The sequence below is a fragment of the Pinus tabuliformis genome, chromosome 7 (assembly GCF_031772625.1).
Source record: "Pinus tabuliformis cultivar Carrire ecotype Pingquan chromosome 7, CPIR1, whole genome shotgun sequence".
In the NCBI taxonomy this organism is placed as follows: Eukaryota; Viridiplantae; Streptophyta; class Pinopsida; order Pinales; family Pinaceae; genus Pinus; species Pinus tabuliformis.
Genome location: NC_142293.1, coordinates 898,631,613 through 898,659,195, shown reverse-complemented (window position 1 = coordinate 898,659,195; position 27,583 = coordinate 898,631,613).

Below are 27,583 nucleotides of genomic sequence, written 5' to 3'. Positions count from 1 at the left end.
CGGCCACCACACTAGGGATATGATCCAAGAGGCATATAAGGAAAATAAAAAATATCCTCGGAACAGGAGGTCTCATCACGAGTCGGCCTGCTCACCTTTCACTCCTTCCTGGTGAATGGCATTGTGATTCATCTGGTTACCAAGTCAGCACAATGGCCTCCATTCTAACATCACACAACACTTTCCTAGACATACATAAAGGATTATGGTTCCAAGGGTGAAACAAGCAACTTTGTCAAGGTTATAAACACCTGTGGGCAACAGAGCTCTGCTGATGGTATTGAAGTCATAATTTTCATACACCAATAGTCATTATAAACCCTTTTCTTATATATTTATCTTGATTTCAAATGAGATTATGTTATATAACCCTTTCTAACCTCTTACACATGAAATATCGTTTATAAATCAATCATAATGTTTAAAGTGGATAATCACTGCATAAGCATTTTTACTTACGTCAGCTGTCCTCTCCCCTATTTTTCCCATCATTTCATAGCATTTCCATATCTATTCGCGATTTCCATCATAAGCCTCGATTTTAGTAATCTGCTACTTTTTGTAATCATGTCATGGATATATATGCCGTTCCTTTCTGTTTACTGTATGACTGTCGTCCAGCACACTTCTCCTCTATTTGCCGACGAGGAAAACCTATCATATTTTAGGGGGGCACGGGTGACCACCGAAATACACCGGCATACGTGTCAACATCCTATTTGGAGGTACTATGACTTCATCAGAACTTGGAAATAACAAGTTTAACAGTATTGATACTTCCATTGTCATTTCTATGTTTTTTTCTCTGTAAAAATTAACAGTGTGCTAAGCTTGAACAAAATGGGAGGCAGATCAATACGTAGTGAACTACAGGTGTTAATAATCTCTGACACTGCATGTGAAATTATAGTGAGAGTAGGATGGATTGCCTACCTTAACCGGCTACAACAGTCTCACGAAACGGTGGCCATCGAATTTCTATAGAATTTGCAGGAAGATCGTTCCATGGTGAGGGTAAGGAAAATAACAGTAACAGATGCGGTAATTGATAAAGTATCGGGATTACCAGTTGTTGGATCAGTATGGACCCAGAAAAAACTGAGACTTTCGGATGCCATAGCCATATTTCGGGACGAAGGACAGAACCTTACTGTCAAAGGAAAATGAGTCTTGCCTGCAACCCTGGGAGAACCATGGGAAGAATTAGCTAGAATTGTGTAAAGCTACATCACATGTGATGGGAGAAAGGATGTGGTAATACCGCGCCATCTCAAATTATTAGTAGTATTAAAACAAAAATGTGTTGTAAATTTTCCCGCATATTTAAATTTTTTATTGCATGATGCTGCTCGGAGCATAAGGAAATCTCATCACACAGAGATGGTAGTAAGTCATCATGGCTTAATTTTGCTAATAGTCAGTTATAGCCTCACTCAACAGCAGATTAGTTGGGAAGAATTGGTGTTTTCAATAGAAGGGGGATTGCCCTTACTAGCCTCGAAACGAAAAAGAGCTGCTAGCACATCAATTAGACCACAGAAATGCAGGCAGTCCTCTAGAGTGAGGAGAAGCAGGGGAATGTTGGGAAGCCTCCAAGATAATAGTAGTCGGGCCTTAGAAGTACAGGGCACCGAAGATGAGCAACCCCCACAACTTGAAAGGGGAGAAAATGAAGAAGAAGAATTAGAAGAAAATATGGAAGAGGAACCGGAAGAGGAAACTGAGCACTCCGGCGAGGAAGAAGGGGAGGAAGCAGAGCCACCCAGTGGAAGCCCATTACAAAACCCTCTGCAAGAAGATGAATTGGCCGAAATTTGGTGAATATGGGTGAATATATCCAGCCCCATAGCCCACTCAACCTCGATATTGAGGCAGGACAATCACAGGAACACTCTGCTCACAGTAAGAGTGCATATGAGGAGATGAATGATGAGGAAGAAGCAGAAGGGAAATCACAGGAACACTCTGCTCACAGCAAGAGTGCATCTGAGGAGATGAATGACGAAGAAGAAGTAGAAGCAGAAGCCACCCGAGAAATAGCAGATCAAACCAGCATTACCTCCTATGAGAAGCCTAATCAAGAGGATGAGAACACTGAAGAAGTGTTCCAAACAGATAATATGAAAATAAGCCAGGGCAAGGGTACAATCCCTGAAGAACAAAGCCCAGGCCCAAGAAAAGAAACAGTCGTTCCTTCGAAGAAGAAGACGAATGAAATCAAAAGGCCGCGAAAGGAACAACAAAGGCTACTAAATGTAGTAAAACAACTCGGAAAACAAATAAGGGTCCTAAAAATGGGGAGAATCTCAAAAAGAACCCTAGGAACAAAGGATGTTGCCACCCAAACGAAGCCCCAAAAAATTAAGACCACGGGGACTCAAATGCAGCCCATATCCATTCAAGATAACAAGGAACAACATGCGGCTGTTACAGATGCAGCAGCCGAAACAGAAGATACACCAGTCTATGATAAGGATGTCCAAACAGAGGCACTATCCTCTAGCGTCACGACTGACCAGAAAAAAGGGACACAGACTATAGGAACCAAATGTCACAATAAGAAGATCCAGGTAGATCTTCAGCCCAAAAGTGTTTCGATGGACGATGATCTTAGGATATTGAAACTCCAAGAACATTTAGCACAGGCTCAGCAGATGATAAGAAAACTCACAAAAGAGACCATTCCTCTGGAGAAATACCAAAAGTTATAGTAGTAATTTAAGAACATCAATGCATCAGAGAGTGAGGCCTTTAATAAATGTCGGAAGGCATAGGAAAAAGTTGAAAAGGTAACAAATAAGCTAAACTCAGTCATGAGCCCAATGGATACCCACTGTTCTCTATATACTGATGTTCTAGCCCGTAGGGCACCTGCCAAAAATTATGCTTTGTTTTTGTTAGAAAGGTATTTACAGTTAAAAATTAAGGCTGTCAAGGTAGGGGTACCTATAGAGTTAAAAACTATTGATGATTTTATAAACTGTTGTAAACATTATGGGGTGAAATTCCAGTGATTGCTATGTGAGTTTTATTTGCATAATTTTGTGTTGGAGGATGAAATGGAAAAGAATCCCAATCCTTTTGTGGGTGATATCCAGCTTCAGGCATTCATCTCTTTTGCTGTTAACCAGATAAAGTGGCTTAAAGCCCATAATATTTTTCAGAGACAAGAAAATTGGATGGATCTCTGGGTTAGAAGTGAACCGAGAGACCCATTGCAATTGTGGGCTAAGCATAAAAGCTTAATTAAAAAGGAGGGTGTGATCCATATTTTGGGACCCATCCATATCGCAATTTTCCAGAGAGGAGTCGAATACTTCCTTTCAATCAAACACCCTGCCATAGCAACAAATAAACTCTGATGGAAGACTTCCAATTGAAATATCCAGGACAGAGAACCCTTCAATTATAAAATTTTTAAATTAGCTTCCGATCGCTTGGTTACCTATAGTACCCTCATCTTGAGGGAAGGCCCACTCTGGCTAGGTTGTAGATTTCGATGCCCCATTATCTGGTATCCTGCAGTAGGATATAAGGCTATCTATGAATTTCCTGAAGGGCAGATAGGAGCCATTTTTGAAGTATTAGCTGCAAATCATGGTTGTAGATCCCTTACTGAAAACCCCTCTCCAGCCTACTCTTTAACTGTTTTGCACGTAAACTACATGGTTTTCATGAGGGCATGAAAAAGTGTAAGCAGGGGGGTGTGTTGAGCAATGGAAAAGGTACGTTTCTACGATCTATTTCTTTATCTCTTCCTTTAAACATAATTCTTTTTAATCCTAAAAACTGGCAATATGATAAGGGATTATAGTTGAAATGGTCAAGTAATGGTTAATACGAATTAATTAATTATTGTGCTTTTTATATAGAAAAGGAAAGATTTGAAGAATCACTATTTGGAAGGTAAAGACATAAGCAAGGCAGCTGTTGTTCTTCCGCTAGGAAACCATGCCCAGACAAGAAGAACAAGACTGGAGCGCGCAGTTCAGGAAAATATGGAGAAAAAAAAATGTTTGCGCAAGAGGACAAGAAGACAAATGAAAATGCAATATTAAGAGAAGCCCTCAAGATCCATTGATCCTAAGGGATCACTACTTTAAAGGTTATCTATAACCTTGATGTATCTGCTTGCCCATTATAAATGGGGCAGTGATTGTAAGACACGGGGGGGAATTGATTTTTCAGAATTGCTGTTGTAATTTCAACTTTGATCATCGACTCTCTTTGAAGAGAGATAGATGTAACTATGCCATATATGATTAATATATAACCCTGTTGTTGTTTCATTATTTGATCCTGGAGTAAACAACAGTTCTTCCCTGGTGGATCCACTTGCTTCTTGTATCACTATTTTACAATTACAGTCGTGTGTGGTTTGATTTCCTTTGCATTTCCTTAATTCGATTCTTTCAGTAACCTTCTGTTTATGAGCATCTCACTCAATTACTCGGTTACGTTAAGATCATAATTAGAATGTGTGATAACATGATTTTTATTCATAACTCAATGTCAAGTTGTTCCTTTTGAAACAATACTGCAGTGTCTAGTTTAGATTCTGATGTTCATTTAATTGCTGCTTAATTATAATCATGATTGTCGTTCCTTTATACCCGCGATTAATGTTCACCCTACCAGAATAAGGTTACTGATTCAATTACTATATAGTCATTGTGTGTTTACACTTAATTAGGTTTGTTGTTCCTTTATTATTTAAAGATTGTTGTTCAATTCATTTCGGTTAAGATTGTTGTTCAATTCATTTCTATAGATTAAACTTTGTTGTTAGACCTTTTCAATAGATTTAGTTGCTATTCCTTTTCTACTAATCAAATTGTTATTTGCAGTATTTGCTTTAGTGTGGATAGAAATATCTGCAATTGTAACAAACATTGACTACTGTTGTCTAAGTTCTCATATTGGAGATCTTATCTGTGATTGATTTTCATTTACATTAGTTTACAGGGGAAAGAGTTATCATTACTGAATCCACGACTGATGGCTGATGAATAAACGATTTAGTTACAGATCATTTAAGTTTCTTGCCATTACAATTAGATTTTGTTTCTAGCATTCATTTACTTTTGTAGGCACTATACTGCAAACATTACTCTTGAACAAATGACTGCCTCAGACTGAGTACACTCTTGAGATAAAAAAATTGTGCCTGGATTGATAATTAATGTAGGATAAATAGGGGTTAAAAGAAACCTTTTATGACTCAACAGAGGCGACCCATTCAAATTGATAACTGAAAAATGGTTTCTAGATGTGTTAGCATTTCAGGGTTGTGCTTTTGTAAATCATTTGTTGCATTTTAAAATGTAAAAGTGATGATGTGTTTTACATCACTTGTTCAACAACAATGATGTCTAGTCTTATTTTGATTTGCATTTTAAACTATGAAAGTGATGTCATGTTTCCATCACTTGTCAAAGAAAATAGTGTTTGGCCTTATCTTTGTAAATCATGTGTTGCAGTGATGATGTGTTTTCCATCACTTATTGGAGCAACAATGATATGTTGGCCCTGTTTTGCATATCTGGGGTATTGCGTCCATCTTGATGTAAACTTGACCAACGACTATGTGTTATAAATTCTTGGCAAGTATGGGATGCTTGGGTCATTAGTTTCTCATGAAAGTCAAGCATGTAATTTTTAAAACAATGTACTACAGGTTTCAAAGGTTGCAGGTGTCAACTCATCGCTTAAGGCTCCGAAGAACAAAGGTGAAGGAGATGGAAGCGAGGCCTTTCAAGATGCTTGTCGTGCAGATAAGGTACAGAGAAGTTGCAGATTATTTTTCATGCTTTTGGAGTTCCAAAAGCTCCTCAGTGGGGAGGATTGATCCAAGTGGCTCCAAAGACACACACAGGACAAATAGAGGTTATGAATGCTCAAAAATCAAAGTGTTTGGATTATGCTCAAACTAGGTTCATGTTAAAGATCACGTTGTCGTCATTGTGGTGGTGTGAATGGTTCATCAATCCGAGTTCGGATGAGGAAGATAGATGCAGTCAAAGTTTGGTTGACTTTTGCTGACTGGGCAGGCTTAAGGAGGTAGTATTTTGGACAAAATCCGGCAACCAGATTCCAGCCAACCTAGGCCAGATTCCGGGTGAATTTGTGGCCTGTTTAATTTCACTCCTTCAACCAAATTTTGAAATTTTCGAAAATGATTTGTTAGTATTAAAAATTTAAAAAATATATAAAAGAGGGGGTTGGTGGGCCACCACCCACACAACCCCACACCTCTCCTCACTTAAACTATTGTAGCCCAAATATTAATCAATGGGTGGGCGGCCATGATCCCGCCACCCCCGTAGATGCTCCAACCATCATGGTTATTAAAGGTGGGGATGCGGGCTGTCAACCCTGCCACCCTCGCCACCTCCCATGTACACCATGAATGCTGGTAGAAATGGGGGAAGGCCACCCAAGATAGCGGACCCGCCACCCTAAAACATTACATTTTTTTTTATGTGAGTTAATTTGGAAGGGGTGGGATTTGACCCCCCGACCCATCCTCAACGATTCCTTTTTTTAACCAACCATGCCAACCATATTATTGTTTAATCCGCCCGAAAATTTTATATAAACCCATCATTTGCACAGTGTGCCCAAGGAAGGAGGAACTAAGAGCGGGCACGGATTTCAAGATAGAGGACGCAGAATACTCTTTGATGCCCAAAGATTCTCTAGGGAGGTAAAAATTATTTTTGTCGGATCATAGTCAAGTTTATAGTCATTTTTCATGGTGTTCCGCAGGGATTGTAATGGCAAGGTCAAATTCGCCTTATGAGTTGGAGATTTCCAGTCCACCCTTGAAGCATAATTTTTGAGGAATCTAGGGGGAATCTAAAAGATTCCTTAAGCCCCAGATTCTCAATTTCTTAGAATTCAAAAATTGGACAATAGATTTTTCACTATTTGATGCCACAAATCTGATGGTGCGTTCAGATTTCAAATTTTCTCATTTCATTTCCGACCACTTTTCTAAGTGGAATGTCGGTGTCAGCATTTATGTGCGAGGGACCATTTCCATGCGATTGATCTCGTGAGATTGATGGCACGAACAACTTCAGCATTTTGATATCTGCTTCTTCAGATGGCCCCTGGTTGTGAGGTATATGCAGTGCGTTCATGTACTTCTTTTGCTATGCATTATGCTGCACAGATCCCTATTTGCCATTTGATATGGGATCTTGTTTCTTACTCGATTTCATGATTCCTATTGATGTGATGCGGAATCATATGTGTGATGTACTTTTTGTCATGATTTTTCATGTTTTGTTTTGAGATCCATTTGTTGTATGTTGATGGGATATTGATGTGTCGCTATGCATGTTGTGTTTTGATATCCCTTTTATGCCATGTTGGTGGGATGATCATCATACATGAGTTTTCTGTCATACTGATAAGAGTCTTTTGACTGAGAGTTCCTGTAGCGGAATATCTCTTGGTGCCACTCCTGTGTGAGGGCATTTTCCTTGTATGATAGTGACATCACCCTATGTACATCATCCCTATTGACAACACTTAATGTAGTGACCTACACCATCTTGAAACTAGGGCTCAGAGACGTAATCCCTCTTGGATGAACTCCGTTATCAACGACTTATGTTTTCATGTGTTGATGGTTGACATTTTCCTCTTCTTTACAACATACACATGTATTCATTTATGTTCTTTTAAAAATGCAATTTAACACATCACGAAAGTAAAAGGTCTTGGAAGGGTCCTTTGTCACACCTGGACCTGGATCATAAAAATATTCACGTCACCGCTAATTTATTTAAATTAAGGTAGGATATACAAGCTCCTAAAAACACTATCAAGCATAAGAGATAGAGTTCTCCAATAGTAATAGTAGCAACTACCCTTGCTATGCATTTACCCACCCATATTAATAGTCATAGGTTGGATGACATCTCTACACCATGTTTGAAACCCTTGAGCTTAATCAAACCATCACTTTTTAACCCAAAGCCATAGCCTAACTATAGTCCAACCCAAAAGATCCAATAGTACTATAAGTACTAGTTTTAACTAAGATGATTGTTACCACCCCAAATGGGTAACCCATATGAGAATGTTTTTGGACAAGCCACAATACTCACCTTAGTAATTGTTCCGTTGTAATTTTATCGATGGATGTTATTCCCACATTGGATCCTTACCCAATGGGTCTTAGAGACTAGATAACACAAGAAATCCTAAGCCAAATACCGTCCAAAGATAATCCTAAATAAAACACCCCAAGATAATTTTCAATAAAATGGGCTCTAGGTGAGATGAGATATAATTCAAGGCAGTGAGCTCAAAATAACTATGGTTAGATCTAGAGAGCTTGAATATTTCCTAGATAGGCTCAAACACATATCAAACATGCTCTAACTTTAAATTACCAATTGCTATTAAATTAGAGTTTTTAAAACAACACATATTACAACAATAACGTTTAAAATTTATAACAACAATAACATTAACAATAACATATTAACATTTATGACACCAATAACAAAATAACATATAATTAATGATAATAAATATATACAAAAGGCTAAATTGAGTAAATAAGAAAATAGGTTGCAAAATTTTCCATGGCTAAAAATATATAAAACATCTACAAAATCCTAGATGTCATTCCTAAAAATATGGTTGAAAAATAAATAGCAATTATTTTTTTTTCTTTTAAAATTTAGTATATGAAAATCCTAACCCTATGACTATGAATGCAAGGTATTTTATGCTATTAAATGTTTACTTTTTCCTAACATAAACCTTATTCATCATAAGAAACCAAAAAAAACAAGATTTTGATATTTTATAAGATTGACACACTAATAGACAATTTCCTTTTCTCAATCCTAGGCTATTGGAGTCAAAGGGGTATGCCTAATTGTAATGAAATATGAGAGATAAATTTTTACAAGAAGGTTCCTTTCAATTAAAACCTTAGTGACTTTCAATTAATGGGAGATAAGAAATCACGTAATCTATAACAAGGTTCCTTGATTGCAAGTATATGGCAATTTGGAAACAGGGGATGTTACATCTATAAAAGATCCAGAACATATGGTGAAAATTCTAACGAAACCCTATTTATAGAAAAATTACAAAATGGAAGAAAATGCTTTGAATAAATTTGAAAAAATCACCTTAGCATCATGATTATAATCTAAGAGAAAATTCCTTCTAATCACAATATCCTCCCTAACACTATTCACTACACCAATGTTTCATTGCATGCAAGAGTAAAAAAAGATACGAATTCATACTCTCTAATGAATAAATGACTATGCTATAACGAGTTCTCTATTTATGGAGTGAAACCAACTTTATTTATGAGTAAAATTGACTGAAATCCCTAAAAATAATAAATTATGTGATTGCAAGTTAAGCAGGTCATAATCCAACCTATATAGAGTCATCTCAACGACAAAACACAATCACAAGCCTCTTTTTAGGTCAATTGTGTGAGTAAAATAGGCATTAATGGGTGATTTCATCATCCGAAAGTGAAGATTTCCATCAATATGTGTTATGTATTGGTCTAAATGCTCCTAACTAAAAAGGGAAATCTCACTATCAATAAGGTGTCCAATCATCACAAAAATCCCTCCTCATTAATGCATCATCATCATCAAATACCACATTATCACTCTAAGAAACATGAAGCGGATGTTAGAAGGATATGGCATGACATAAACATTTGGAGAAGTGTATCATCCCCTCTAGAGCGGTCTCAAGTCATCACCATCATCAAAATCAACACAACGACAAGTAAACATTAATAAGAGGGTACAATGACAACTTGGGGGTGTCCTATTATCTTTGGGGTACATCATTTCTCTGTGTAACAACTTGTTTCAAATGCACCATGTTTTCGGCTCTATAGGGAGGCGATATGATAGCCATCAATACCAGATATATCACAAGTTCAATGCTCCTGAAAAGGTGATTGAATTTATGGATTTGGTTCTTAGAATGGTCAACAAATGGGACTGGACATACACATTAAATTCCTAGATATGTCTCATAAAATCCCTTAATATATGGCAATTGTACCTAGGATTATGAATCTAAAATATACCCTTAAAATGAGGTGAAATGATCATCATAGGTAAAATAACCATAGGAATATCACAATGGGCCATATTTATTCCAAAAGGCACCAAAGTACTTCACACAATCTTCTTCTTCAAATGTCTTCCTAACTTTTGATTTGTAAGAAAGTTACAATTATTATATATGGAAATATTATCAAAAGGCTCTATTAGGTGGTTCCAACCCTAAAGGATAAGGATAGTTCCTAGGGTTATCCATTAATCAGTAAGAGAAAGTCGTTATAGATATGGTATGGGTTTACTTCATGGAAGACAACATAGTATTTGTACCAGCGATGAAGTTCCATCATCCTTTAGCATTATAATTTTAAGATTGAAGAATCACGGGATTTCAGTTACCCATTTCATTGACCTTTTTTTACCACCCCTCTTTTGCACCTTTTTCTTTATTGATTTTCTTTCTCTCACATAGTGTGGGTTAAAAGCTTTCCTTTATGCATTATTAGCCACTCAAGAGTGAAGATGATTTATTATTCATAAATGTTGACATATTCATAGTTCCTTTAATTTTTATGGCTCATGCATCTATGAAGAATAGTGTAATACCCCTGGAAAGACTTACTACGTGACTTTTATTTATTTACTGGTTTAGAAAAATTAAAAGACATGTGATGAAATATTATTTTTATTTTCAAAAAATAATGAAATGAGGAATTATGTTATTATATTTGTCCTCTCTAAAATATGTTAAATGATAATATGAGATATTAGCCCCTAACTGTCAGGAAAAACAATTGAGGTTAGTTATGCCTAAAGTGGTAAAAGCAAAAAGGAATAAAATTCCTCCTTATGTCATTATCTTGAGTCTCTGGAATAGATGGGAAGAAAAATAGAAAAGATTTGAAAGAAATACAAACCACAATAAAAACTTATAGGGTTTGAGATAAATACCTTGTGATGGAATTTGTATAAGTTATTATGGAAAATAAATACAATTATCTAGGAAAATAATTACTAGTGGGAAAGAAAGACTCGTTAAGCCAAAAAAAAGATTTAGCAAGACATTGCTAAGGGTTGAGGAGGTGAAAAACTAAAAATACTCCTACATGGTTTTCCTATTAATTAGAGGGAGTGCTAAGGGGTGAGGAGGCGAAAATCTATAAACACTTCTACATGTTTTTCCTATCAATTAGAGGAAGTGCTCAGGGGAAATGACAACAGAAGTTGGTCCAAGGATGGGAGGAACGTGGAAGCCTCTAATTTATTTGTGGAAGGATTTAGATAAGCATTAAACATATTGAATTATTTAGTGTAATATGTGTGACTATTAGTTTTGTATTGTAAATGTTAGTGGTTTAGACGAGAATATGAATGTGAATGGGAATGTTTTGTACAAAAATTTAATTTGAAACATTAGAAATTATGATGTCTTTGGCTAACTATGTATTGCAGGTAACAAGAAGATAAATAGTATTTAGAACACGAGACCTATGGTTACAGGTGAAAGAAAAGGGTTACCTAGAAATCCAAAAAAGTATACTGTGTAAAATACATATATTAAATTTTGAAAGGAGTTGAGCTCAAGCAATCGAGGCATGTATTGTGTTTCTGGCCATGCCAGGTTCAAACCTTCGAAGACATGCTCTACTTGGTTAAAATTGTGAAAGAAAATGTATAAAAGAGTTCTACTAAGTAGTGCTATACTAGTTTCATTGTGTGTGTCTCTCTCTCTCTCTCTCTCTCTCTCTCTCTCTCTCTCTCTCTATATATATATATATATATATATATATATATATATATATATATATATATATATACTCTTCTAAGAGCAAGAAATATAAAAAAAATAGCCTCAAGGGAAGGGTTTAAACAAGATTTAGCACAAAACCAGTATTGAATAAAGAAGTATTGTCCTAGAAAATGATATCCTAGCTACCATGAGTATGAATAAATATACTTATTTCTATTATAATAATATGGTCAAATTTTAGGTTTATGTTATAAACCCTAAGAGGAGATACCTCACTTTTAGGTCTCACAGACCCAATCGTGAACATGGGGAGAATAAGATCTAGAGAAGTAAAAATAGTCCCCTATTACAAAGGTTTATTGAGTCTTCTAAACTAAATAAACATTTATATGGATATATATAACTATATATGTATATAGTTAATATAGGTATGACTATATAATGTTTTTTACTAGAAAGAAAAAATCATTACATTCCAAATTCCTTGAAAATATGAGAATTGAACCTGTATAAATAAGCATGAACATAGAAAATAAAATATATAAAAACAATATCTTAAAAAGAACGAAAATTATCTCTTTACATAACTAGAAAACAAGAATATTTTTCTTAAATAAAACATGCAACAATAATTCTGTGTAGCTGCACATATGCTAATAATACTAGTAATATTAATGAGCTAACCTAGTCATGGTAACACAAAAAAATTTAGACAGATACAAAAACTAGAAGAATTCCTTAATGAAAAAAACGTCAAGGGTTAAAAGTTTGGACAATTTAAGAGATAAAGCAACATCATAACTTTAATAGAAGCGTGGAGTATTGTGTGGAAAAGTGTTTTACATTTAAATTTGTGTATAATGATAATATCATTTCATAAACCCTAGGACTAATGGGTTTGGCCCTTAAAAGCAATATATATCCAAACAGTTATACTTTTGCAATAAGATAAACCCTCATGCCAACAACCGTGAGAAAAACAACAATAGGAAATCATCTTATACAAATTGGTACGAGTAAAGAAATGTATTTTTTCCAATGAAAACCCCATCTATCAATTTTACAAGAGGTTGAACGTACTAAGCACAAGTGGTTGAGAGAGCTCGATCCTCCCTATATGCATCTGCAAAGAGATTGTCGAAATTAATAATAATTTTTTCCTTGGAAGTGAACTATAAGATAGAATTGCTAACTCATTAGGGTTGGAAATTCCCTATAGAAGTTGTAAATGAGACGATGCCTTCCTATAAATAAAACTAGCCAGGGAAAAAGAGGTTAATTTGACCGAGCTACATAAGATAACTGGAAGTCAAAATGAAAAGGGATAAGTTATGCATAGGTATGGCAAGGAAATGTCTAAAGTGATTAACTCGAATATTTTGTGCAATAAGTTCTTCTCCTAAAGAAGCTAAATAAAATTTCAACGTGCTGGGATAGGAATACAAATTGGAGAAAATCAATGAAAGTTCTAGAAAATTACTTTTGGGTTAGTAAATACCCAATTCAAACACTTAAACAAAAAGCTATGGACTATTCTACCATTTTTACCTATGAGAAGTATTCGGGATGCTATCCCTACTGCATGCCAGCAGTAGAGAATTCACTGATTAAATTATACTGCCAAGAGTATGAATAACCCTTTAGGAAAGAAGGTTGATGCATTAGAGTTTGAAGCAACAATATAGAGCTCTGTTTCACCATGAGAGCAGAAACAAAATGAGCATTCATCAGAAACAAAAGGGTAGTTACCTTGACCCTCACCCAAAGCAACCCCTGCCATAATTTAATGAAAACTAAATCCTAATCGTTGAATGTGACAACTCCAGATATTGCCATGGGAAAGGAAGAAAACTAAACCATGTGTTAATTCAGGTTTTAATATGAATATGTTCAATTCAATTCAATACATTACATTACCATGGTTACGATGCATGAAACATTATACTGAGACCCAATAATTATATATAGGCATTATGCGGACTACGTGGCATGTATTGGAAGATTTTATAATAAATTATATGCATATACTAATTATTAGGCATTATGCGAGGACTACGTGGCATGTATTGGAAGATTTTATAATAAATTATATGCATATACTCTTGACGAAGGGACAAACAAACGTATATGACGAAGGGACAAACAAAGTATAGTGTTTCATGATTAACATATGACATCTATATCTATATATTTATAAGGTTTAATTAAATGTGTAAGTGGTATGTATTCATACATATAAATTTTTTTAGTATAGTAAAAGAGTGAGTTAAAGGGTAAAAACATGGAGCTATGTTATATTTTTTTTTTTTGGGGTGAGGTTACACTTTTTGGGAAGGGATGGGTATTTAGGTGAAAAAAAGAGAGCTTTGTTAAGAGTTAGAGCTTAATCGAGTTCTCATTTTTTATTAAAACGTGATGTCACAAGTCATTTTGGTACCGGGCAAAGAGTAGCTCCACCGAGACATTAAGGCCCAACTGAGCGTATTGAAGCTAGATCTAGCAATTGAACCATGGAGAAACCCAACCAACCTCACCAACAACCCATCCAATGTCTGAGAGGCTGAAACGAAAGTAAGTTTCCTATCCATTTTATCTTTTTTATTTATTTTTCTTGCAAAATTAAATAGGTTAGTTTGAAAAAAAAAATTATTATACAAAAACCATGAAAACTACCAAAAATACTCTTCAAAAGAACACAAAACAACTTAGAAAGCCACAAAAACAATGTAGGAAACCGCAAAAGACAACTAGGAAACCACAAAAAACCACCAAGAAATTCTTTGAAAATAGGAAATTTTTTTTCTTGTTTAAAATGGTAGCATGTGTTTATTATGAATATTTTCTGATTTTGACTGTAAAAACTTTATTTTCTAATTATTTTAGGTTTTAAAGTTTTTCGTTCAAAATTGAGTGAAATAAATTTAAAAAAAAAATGTTATTTAAAATGCATTTTAAATTTCAAACAAATTTGACCAAAGATATACCCCAAAAAACTCCAAAATAGAAAATAAGGAAACTATAATTAATAAATAATTAATGAGGAAATTGATATTGACATAATGAACCTCTATTTATCAAATAAGATCTATTTTATTTTATTTTATTATTTTAAATTTAAATTAATTTATATTTTAAATATTTTTTTCACAATTTGTTTCAAAAAATTAATTAGTTAAATAAAATATTAATAGTTAGAATCAAAAAACCAAAAATATAAAATTTTATTATTTAATTAAAGTATATATATAAATTATAACAGAGCATCTAGCATAACTATATATATATATATATATATATATATATATATATATATATATATACATAACATAACATTATAGCTATAACTTAAGATAACATAACATTTGAGGAATAGGTTTCCGAAGATTTAACCTCAATATTCATTTTAACTCGATGTTTCAAGTCCAAACCAAGGCACATCATCAAGAGACCCGAAATCCCAAAAAAATAATAAATTAGAAATAGTTAATATAATAGAAATAATTAATTACTAACTAATTCATGATGGTGCTACTTAAAGTGGATAATTTCTATATTTTTAGGCCCATTTCATAGTGCACATTCACATGCTATAAAGGCTTTGTATATTTTCATACATGGACATTTTATGGATGTACATAAACATTATTTCAGTTTATGGATGCTCTTTATGGATGTTCATGTGATATTTGTAATTTGTATATATTTTCATATGGATAGTTTATTGATACATTCATTATTTCCATTTATGGATTTATATTATTCTTGTTTACAGATGTTTATTAAGTTTTGAAATTTGTGCATCTCTTAAAATTATTTAGCTAGTTTAATTTTTTATTCTATATAATATAATTTTTATTAAAAAATATAACAATTTTGATTTCTACCTTTATAGACTACGAAAATAAGTATAATATTAAGTTATGATGCAAGTCACTATAATACTTAAAATGAACTAAAATATATGATGGTTGAATTAAAAAACACGAATAGGATTGAAATAAATTTTATATTCAATTTTAAATGATGTTTTGTAATCAACAAATAAGTTTTATTGGGTATTATTTATTTTTAGGTCAGACTTACTCATAATATGATACTTAAGTCATATGCAATGGAATTTAATATACCAAAAAAAAATAATGATATATTTTTTTATAATTTTATATAAATTAAATATGAACTTTCATTAATTTACTTGGCTATCTCAAGGTTCAACTAAAAAACACAAATGAAATTGAAATAAGTTTTATTCAATTTTAAAATATGTATTGTAAACAACAAATAAGATTTATTCAATTTTATTTATTTTGAGGTCATCTGCAAGAGCTTAGTTATAATATAATATAATTACAATCTTACCATGATGTAAGCCACTTTCATAAGTAAAATGAACTAAGATATATCATGTATCATTTTAATATTGAGCATGGAAAGAATTACAAATATGCTTCATATTGGCTTGTAGAAAGTGTTTTAGTGCAATAAAAATGTATGTTATTACAATTCAATTTCACAAATAAATTATTTGAATTATAAAGTCATTCATATTATAATAAAATATATATATGTGAAATTTTGTTTGACCCACACATAATTCATTGCATGGTCAATTTTTTTAAGTATTTCAATGAATTTCTTATCTCAAGGTTCAATTAAAAAGCACAAATAGGATTGAAATAAGTTTTATTCAATTTTAAAATATGTCACTAAACAACAAATAAGTTTTATTCAATAGTATTTCTTTTGAGATTATCTACAAGAGCTTAGTCATAACATGATATAAGTCAACCATATTGGAATTTAATATATGTTAGCAAACAATATATGATAACATTTCTATAATTTTATATAATGTTATCAATTTTCCTAAATTTACTTAGTTATCCAAGTATTTCAATCAATTCTCTATGATTGAAATAAGTATTAATTTTTACAAAACTCAAATGTAATTAAAATAAGTGTTATTAAATTTAAAAAAACTCAAATATGATTGAAATAGGTTTTATTAAATTTGAAAAGACATGGAGATGTAAATGTTAGAAGTAAATTTTATTAAATTTTATTGCATTTGAGGTTATCTACATGAGCTTAGTCATCTCTCTCTTTCTCTCTCACACACACACACATTCTATTTGTTGCACTTTTTACAATCCAATATGAAGCATGGAAAATAAGAATAATAAGAATGTATTTAATTACAAATAGTTTATAGTTTCAAGAAGAAGACATTTTAATTAAGTGAACATTTTATTTGTGATGAAAATTCAATTATTTTATTTATGGTTGAGTTACTATAACATAGAAATTAATGCACGTTGTCAATATTTGTTTTCTTACACTGAAATCAATGCATAATGTTAATCTAATTACCTTGAAATTAATGTACACCATATATCTAGTTACATCGAATCAGAAATCAACATCTTCACTGAAATCAATGCATCTAATGAAAGTAATCAAACAAGATAAGAAATCAACATCCACACTGAAATAAATGCATCTAATGCAAACAATCAAATTGGATTAGAAATCAACATCTACATTGAAATCAATGCATTTAATGCAATCAATCAAATAAGATTAGAAATAAACATCTACACTAAAATCAATGCATCTAGTGCTAGCAATTAAATAAGATTAGGAATCGACATCTACACTTAAATCAATTAGCCACGGGAAAAAAGGAAGGTTACAAACTACGTAAAGACATGTCCAATCTCTTTAAATGGATCTCAGACCACCATAAACTTGAATATATTACCCCTGGGCTGATATGATGTTTTGATAGGGATGGATTGGTTAGAAGGAAATTAAGCAGTTGTAAACTCTTAAATAACATTTTTAGCTATACAACAAAAAATGGAGAAGTGCAAGTTATAAGAGGCATAATTAGGCATGCTTTTTTGTGGCAGATATCAACATTGCAGCTAAAAAGGGCTGCAAGAAAGGGGTTTGAAGCTTTTACCATCCAAGTATAGGATCACTCCTTAATTAAAACAAGAAAACATGTAAATGAACTGGAAGTCATTCAAGACTACCAATATTTGTTTCCAAATGAAATTTTGGGTCTGCCCTAATAAGGGAGATATATTTCTCCCTAGAATTAATACATGGGTCAACTTCAATGTCAAGGGCTCCTTATCGGATGAGCACTAGAGAAATTTTGAGGTAAAAAATGGGCTGAAAAACAAAAATGTAGAAAGAAAATAGAACTTATAAGAACCAATAGGATTCAATATGATGATGTCAACCATGGGGAATGATTCGCCATTTTTGGAGTAAAAAGATAAAAAGATAAAAGAGTATAAATAAAAATAAAAAATAAATCAACTTGTATATTTCCATGCTCAATATTTGCTCAAATTTCGAGTGGGAGCACTCATTGGATGAAAAATATAAATTTTCATCCATGGCTTACCCATGTTGCATACATTCTATGGATCCTAGTACACAAAAAATGTGAAATACATGAAGAAACATGATTGCAATCATGTTTTTTCATGTATTTCACATTTTCAATATAGTAGGGTCCATCAAAATTATGCAACACGAGTACTCCTTGGATGAAAAATTAAATTATGCATCGAATTAGTGCTCCAACTCAAAATTTGAGTAAAATCATAGGGACATAAGTTGAAAATACAAGTTGAAAATTTAATTTTTTATTTTTTCCCTGCAAAACTCATGGAGTTGATCTAATATTATTTTATTGTTTCCACTATTATTTTATAATATTCCTTAGGAGGCCCACTTTAGACCTCAATGTTTCTCTAAGGGTACTAGATTTCATGGAGTTAAAAATGTTGTTGCAGTCCAAATACTTATTAAGGGGTATATCTGACCTAGTGTGTCACTGTGGGGTGCAACAATCCTTTTTATTAAGAAAAATGTGAGAACCCTTCGATTGTGTATTGATCACCAAAAATTAGATATGTTGACTATTACAAATAAGCACCCCCTCCGGAGGATATATGATTTATTTGATCAAGTAAAAGGGTTGACCGTATTTTCAAAAATAAACCTCCAATTTGGTTATCACTACTTGAGGATTAAAGAGGACATACCAAAGACAAATTTCCACACAAAATATGGACATCATGAATTTAAAGTATTACCCGTTGGACTTACAAATGCACCTTCTACCTTCATGTGTTTGATGGACAATGTGTTTAGTAATTTTTGGATAAGTTTTTGTTTATCTTTATAGATGACATATTAATATATTCTAAGAATTGAGAGAAGAAAAAACAACACTTGGAAATAGTGTTGTAAACCCTACATGAACACCAATTATATGGTAAATTTAGCAAGTGTGAGTTTTACCATGACAAGATACAATATCTTAGACATCTAATATCAAAAGAGGGCATAGTCATACAACCCAAAATGATGAAGGTAATCCTTGATTGGCTTGTTTGAGAAGATGTGGAAAATAGAAGACCATTCATGGGGATTACCTAGTATTACTGCACATTTATAGAATTTTTTTCCAGGATACCACATTCCATAACTTCCTTGCAGAAGAAGGGTGTGAAATTTATATGGATACAAAGATGCCAAGAAATATTTGAAAGGCTAAAACATCTTATGATGGTAGTACTAGTGTTAAAATAAAATATCAAAATAAATTCTTTTTTTTTGTATGTATGGATGCCTACTTAGAGGGCCTTGGAGGAGTTTGATTGCATGAAGGACATGTGGCACCTTATGAGTTCTAAAAACTAAAGGAAAATGAAAATAATGATGTGGTTTATGATATATAATTTAGAGAGGTTATTCACGCCTTGAACATGTGGATATATTACTTGGCTGGCAAGGAATTCACCCTGATTACAAATCATATAAGTATGAAATATTTTTTCATCCAACCTGACATGAATGCTAGACATGCTAGGTGGATATCATTCCTAAGTGATTATGATTTTGATATCAAGCACATAAAAGGTAAAGAAAACAAAGTGGCAGATGCACTGAGTTAGAGTTTAAAAGACTTATACAAGATAACAGTTAGCAAAAGTGAAACAAATTTTATGAAACTAGTAAAAATAACAACATTAAAAGATAAGAATTATGATCTAGTTCGTGATATCTTGAGTAGTGAAACTACCAAAAAGAACAACTAAAGTATGGAATAAATGAAGCAGGATTTCTAGTATAAAAAAAAATACTTGATATCCCAAATGAAGATGAAATGAAAATATTGATTCTGATTGAATATTAGAAAAAACCATATGCAACACATCTAGGATACCATAAAATGAACTTAAGAAATATTTTTTCTCGCCAAGAATTAAGTGGGATGTTGCAGAATATTGATGAGGTTATACTAATATCAATTGATGAAGGCATAGCACCAACATCTAATACAATTATTGAACCCACTACTTATACTATAGTGGAAATGGGAAGTGATATTGCTGAATTTCATAACTAGATTATCCATAAGTAGGAGGCAACACGAATCTATCATGGTAGTGATAGATAGACTAACTAAAGTTGCTCATTTTATGCTTATGGAGTGTACCTAAAAGCATGCGCAATTGGTAGAGTTATTCATGAAGGAAATATTTTAACTTCATGGCATAGCCATGATAGTGATATTGAATAGAGATGCAAAATTTACCTCAAACATTCGGAAGGACTTGTTTGCAATAATGGGAACATAGTTGAATTTTAGCACCACGTACCATCCAAAAGTTGATGGGAAAACAAAAAGAGTCAATTAAGTTGAAGACGACATACTACACATGTATGTTATGAACCAACCCATCAAGTGGGATGATTACTTATACTTGTTGTAGGTTACTAGACATCACTCAAGATGAGCCATTTTTAAGCTTTATATGGAATAAAATGTCATGTCCCTCTAAATTGGTGTCATTTGGAAGAAAAACTTATGTTAGGACCAGACTGGTAATAGGAAATGAACAAAATGGTAAAGAGAATCAAACAAAATTTAAAGCTAACTTATGCTAGGCAGAAACTTTATGCAGATTTAGAAAGCACACATAAGGAGTTCCAAGTGGGGGAACATGTCTATGTTAAAATAATACCCAAGAATACCTCCTTGAATTTGGGAAGTTTTTCTAAACTACCCCCTGATTTTTTTGGGCCATTTGAAATATTCTCCTGGGTGGGGTTGATGGCCTACCAGTTGACATTACTAGATCATATGAAAATTCATAATGTATTTCGGGTGCCTCTCTCAAATAAATATGTATGCAGTCATACTCATGTAATTGATTGACATGTTGTATTGGTATAATTAGAAGGATAATTCTAGGTTGAGCCACTACAAATTCTTGACCAGAGGGAGATTATACCTCGGAATCAAATCATCACCAAGGCTAAAGAGCAATTGAAGAACTTTGGGCCTGATGAGACCACCTAAGAAATGCATGATGAAATGAAAAATAAAATTCCTATGTTGTCTCTATGAAGAAAAATATCAAATTAAACACCAAGGATAATGCCTCTGTTAAGGGGAACGGAGAAGAATTACCCCAGAAAAAACTTACTATTTCACTTTTATTTATTTGTTGGCCATTTGGAAAAATTAAGGTACATTTGATGAAATATTATTTTTATTCTAAGAAAAAAAGAAATGAGAAATTATGTTAGTACGTTGTTCCTCTCATAAATATGTTAGAGGCTAACATGAGAGATTAACCCTTAACTACCAAGAAATATGGTTGAGGTTAGTTATGACTCAGGAGGAAGAAACGGAAAGGAAGAAATATTCTCCTTATGCATTTATCCCGAGTCTTTGGAATAATGGAGAAGAGAAAATAAAAGATTTAGTAGAAATACAAACCACAATAAAAACATACAGGGTTTGAGAGAAATATCATTTGGTTGATTTTGTACAATGCAATTACAATGGAAAGTAATTACCAGTGCGAGAGAAATATGGGTTAAACCATTACAATATTTAGCATGATGCTACTGAGTGTTGAGGAGGTGAAAAACTGAAAATACGTCTTCCTAATTTTCCTACCAGTTAAAGTGGGAGCGTGGGTAGAACGAATGGTTCAAGTCCCGGAGGAATGTGGAAGCCTCCAATTTATTTATGGAAGGTTTTAGATAAGTACTAAACCTATTGAAGTATCCAGTGTAATATATGTTACTATTAGTTTTGTATTGCAAATATTAGTAGTTTAGACAAGAATATGTATGTGCAGGGAAATGTTTTGTACCAAACTTGAATATGGGATATTAGAAATTATGGTGTCTTTGGATAACTATGTGTTGCAGCTAATAGCAAGACAAAAAGGGTTCAGGACAGGAGGCTTGTGGTTAATGGTGAAAGAAAAACGTTACTTGGAGAACCCATAAAGTATTTTATATGATATATATATATATATATATATATATATATATATATATATATATATATATATATATATATATATATATATATATATATATATATATTAGATTGTTGTCCAAATAACAAGAAGGAAAAGCAAAATAGCCTCAAGGGAAGGGATTAAATAAGGTTTTAACACATAAGCATTATTGAATAAAGAAGTATTGTCTTAGAAAACAATATCAGGCAATTATCATAAGTATGAATAAATATACTTATAGCTATTATAATAATATAGTTGAATTTTGGGTTTTATCTTCATCTTAGTCCTATAAACCTTGAGCACTAAAACCTCACTTTCATCTCTCCAAGGCTCAATCTTAAATATGGGGAGGATAGGATTCTGAGAACTAATAATAGCCCCCCATTATAGGGGTCCACTCAATCTTTGGACTAAATAAACATTTATATCCATATGTATATCCAAATATGTATATACTTAATATAGGTACCACTGTACAATGTGTTTTATTGAAAAGAAAGAATTGGTACATTCCAAATTCATCGAAAATATGACAATTGAACTTGTATAAATAAGCATGAACCGAGGAAAATAAAATATACAGAAGCAATATCTTAGTGTTGGAAATAATACTAAGAGGGGGGGTGAATCAGTATTATCTAGCAATTTAACAAATCTTCCTTATTTGATCTTTGAATTATTCTTGCATATCAGTACCATAAAATAATGAGCATGAACAAGAAAAACAGATAGTCACACCAAAGAACACAAGATGTAAGGTGGAAACCCAATGTGGGTGAAAACCACCTGCTGCAATATGTCTCTATCTTCTTTCAAATTAGAAACTCATTTTACAATGATTTTGTACTGGTGCAGTCCTTTACCAGTACGCAGGCTGCAACCTGCAGAGAGCTACAACTCTCTACTTCTTTTCATAAAGCATCAAATGATCATCCAGTACATAACAGTTACTGTCTACTATAGTTATCAGATCAGTAATAACAGAATTAACCCAGAACACCTTATCAACAGATAAATACAATCAATAGAACAGAGACGCAGTTTTTCCTTCTGTGGCCTGCGACCAGACGCAGCTAACCTTTTGCTACTCTGCGTCCAGACGCAGATATCCTTCTGCAGCGCTGCGTGCCCACGCACTGTTCCTTCAACTGCTCTACGTTCTGTTGCTCCAGGGAAGCATCCAGAAACACTATCGCGCCGCGTCTTTCTGCTACAGGGACGCACCCAAAAACACTATCGCGCCGCGTCCTTCTGCTACAGAGACGCACCCAAAAACACTATCGTGCCGCGTCCTTTGCTTCAGAGACGCATCTGAACCTTGATCGCTCTGCGTCCCCACGCAGATCTCCAGTTACTGAACTGCGTCCCAGACGCACCTGAACTTCGTCTGCACTGTGTCCCCACGCAGGTCTCCAGATTCTGCACTGCGTCCCGGCGCGCTTTTCTTTCACCGTACCTGCGTCCCTTCGGGTATGAATGATTTCAAGACTTTAAGTGTAACCCAAACAGTCAGATCTTCAGATCTGATCTTGCGCCAAAGAGATCTCAGTCCTTCAGTAGATTCACCTTCTTTAGATCTAGATCAGATCTCACCCAAAAAGATATTCAACCCAAGACGTTCTTAGCCAAATGATCTCCTTGCTTTATATAGGCAAGCTCCTCCTCAAAACATGGAACAATACCACGAGCCGACACGATAGAAACACAAAACCGTCGGCTAGATACCACACAAGAAACCCCCACGTGCTTTTTCTCTGCCTTGAAAAGTGTGCACTGGGTGGACGCACCCCCTGAATGGCTGGACTGCGTCTCTGGACGCGGATCCTGCATGGTGTACCTGCGGGTACGCACCTTCTGAACTGGTTTCCTGCGTCCTTCTTAATTTTCAACAAACTGAGAGCCTTGCCACGGGAGTTGCCATCAAGTACAACATCTGTAACATACAGCCATACCAGAAAAACATAATGCCAACACTTAGAAAATAATGAAAAAAATGTTTTTATATAAGTAGAAAACAAGGGTATTTTTCTTAAAAAAATCATGTAACAACAATTCTCTATTACTGCAAATATGCTAAGAGTATTACATAGCTAACCTAGGAATTATAAGATGTAAAATTATTAATAGATACGAAAACCCAAAGGACTCCTTCCGTATTAGTAAAAAATTCATTGTTAAAAACCTGAAAATTTTAAGATATAGAGTGAGCACATAACTTTAATAGAAGCCTAGAGTATTGTGTAGAAAATTGTTTTACATATAAACTTTTGTATAATGATAATGTCCTTCCATAAACCCTATGATCAATAAATTTCAAACTTAAAAGTTGTACATATCTCAATAATTAAAATTTTGTAACACATAAACCCTCATGTGAATAGCCATGAGGAAAAAAATAGGAAATTCTCTTATACAAATTGATATGAATAAAGCAAAAAATATGGGCATGGATTTCCAATGAAAACACCTTGGTCAGAGTTCACATATCTATGAATTTTACAATATGTAGGATGTACTAAGCACAAGTGTTTGAAAGAGCCATCACTTGGAAAAGGTAATAGTGAGAACCTGAGACCTTTGTGTAATTTTTGTGAAAATTTAACTCTCGTATTAAGATCCTTCCAAGAACTAAGACAGAGTTTGACACTCCCTAAATGCACTTGTAAACAGACTGTTGGAATTAATAATAGACTTTTCCTTAGAAGTGAACTATAATATAGAACTACTATCCCGTTAGGGTTGGAAATTTTTTGTAGAAGTTGTAGAAGAGACATTGGTTACCTGTAAATAAAACTAGCAAGGGAAAAATAGGTTAATTCAACCTGGATACATAAGATAATTGGAATAAGACTTGGAGAAATGCCAAAATGAAAAGGGATAATTTAAGCCTAGGTATGGCAAGGCAATGTATAAAGTGATTACTCGAATATTTTTTGTAGTAAGTGCCTCTTCTAAAGAATCTAGAGAAAATATCGACACACAAAGATATGAATGCAAACCCTCATCTCGTCTGGAAGAGGTAGACCCTTCTATAAAGAAATTTCAAGAAAATCATTTGTGGGTGAGTAAATACCCAAGCCAAAAATTGAAGGAAAACCTGAAGTCTCTTTTATCATGTTTTCCTTTGAGAAATATTTGGGATGCTATTAATACTGCACAACAACACTGGATAATTCAAAAAAAAATTTACTGCCAAGATTACAAATAACCCTTCAGGCAACAAGGTTGATGCATTACCATTTGAAGCAATGACACAGAGCTCTATTTCACCATGAGAACATAAATGAAATGAGCCTTCATCGACGGGACTGGGTACAATAGTTACCTAACTCTTCGATGAAGTGATCCCTATCATTCTTTAATGAGTGAGAAATCTTGATCATTGAATGTGACAACCATAGAAATCGCCAAAGGGAAGGCAAGAACCTATTGTAGCAGCTACAACACCCTCCAAAATTTTTGCCTGCATCCAAATTTTAGAGCCTTCCTTGGCTTCTCCCCTTGATGGTTGCAAGCACTCGGGCTCACCCCATGAGCTCCTGTCAAATCTTTAAACCCTTTTTGCTTGATCGACCACTAGTCGTCTTTTGGTATGTCGATTGCTATGCCATGCTTGCGAGTTTGTTCTACAAATTCTGAAGGTTTTTCTTTGTGTGCATGAGTTTCTTTCACTTTGTTGACATCGGTCGCACTCAAAGTTGTAAACATTGTGGCACAAGTGTCGTCACGGTCGTTCCAAGACATATCTCAATTTTTGTAGTTATCGCTCTTAACCTTTGAGTCAATCTCACTGAGCACATGTTTTTCTTGTTTGTTTGAGGTGCCTTATCATCGAGTCTTGCTAAGTATGTGATCAAAATGTCATGAATGGACAAGTTCACATGCTTTCACACATAGTCATTTTTCCTGAAAATTTGTTGACCAGAAAACCTCCTTCAACCGGACCCTGATCTTAGTGATCTTGCATTGCTACCTAGAACTGTGAAGAGCTTGAGACTGTTCTTCGAGTAGCCTACACTACATAATTTTTGAAATGAGCCAGCTGACTGTCTCCCATAACTTCACAAAAGTTGTCCCAGAACCCGATCCCATCTGCACTTCCTACAAGATCGCTCATAAAGCCTCCCTCTGGTCAACCAAAACAATTGTCTTGAGTTGTGACCCAGGCTTGCAATGATCTCCAAAACTACGCAAAACTTGTCTAGCCTTACTACCTTGCACTGCTTGCAGAAAATACATAGACATGTGGAACAAACATCTGTTGCCTATCACTACACTATCCTGAGAAAGTGCGCAAATCTTATAGGAAGGCTTCCCTTCTCGCCTACTTATTCATCAGCCCAGAAACTGTGTAGTGTTGTTTGTCACCTGCCCTTCTACCCCACTCTACAATTAGCCCAGAAATTACACAAATCTGACAAGAAGGCTTCCCTGTCGTCCTTCTCTTCACTAACTCAGAAAATTACGTAGATCTATCTATCACTTGCCCTTCTGTCTCATTTTGCAATCATCCAAACAATTGCACAGCTATGTTAAGGCCCAGACTATCTCCCAGAATTGTGTTATGTTGATCAACATCTCTTGTAGCCCGATCCCGACCTCCTCTAGAAAACTGCACAGATTTTCCTACCAGTGCTTCCTACTGCCGCACTGTCCTCCCTGGAGAAGCTACACAGATCCTAGCTGGATGACCTGGCCCGTTCTCCCTTTGAAAATTGTGTAGACTTGCCCAATAGTTCCCCAACACCCTGCCTGGTCTTCCTCCAAGAACTACGCAAGTTTGCCTCCCAGTTGGGGTTTACCCCGTAGCTGTCACTATTGTCCTGGATTACGAAAATCTGCCTCCTAGTGACATATGTGAAGTTTTTATCGACTGTGCTTCTGAGCCTCGCATCTTGGCCTAAGCTATGCTCTGTGTAGTTTTAGTGCCTTGTCCCTCTCTTGGCCAGTTGCACCGAAACGGAAAATAATGCATCATGTTATACTAGGCCATTTTTGGATTTGATTGTTGAAAATAATACTGAGAGGGGGGGTGAATCAGTATTATCTAATTCTTTTAATCAATCTTCCTTATTTGTTGTTTGAATTATTTTTGCATGTTAGTACCATAAAATAATGAGCATGAGCAAGGAAAAACAGATAGTCACACCAAAGAACACAAGATGTAAGGTGGAAACCCAATGTGGGTGAAAACCACCTGCTGCAATATGTCTCTATCTTCTTTCAAATTAGAAACTTCTTTTACAATGGTTTTGTACTGGTGCAGTCCTTTACCAGTACGCAGGCTGCAACCTGCAGAGAGCTACAACTCTCTCTCTCTCTCGTTTTCCAGTCTCTCTTGGAAGGGAGCTACAACCCCCTACTTCTTTTCATAAAGCATCAAATGATAATCAAGTACATAAAAGTTACAG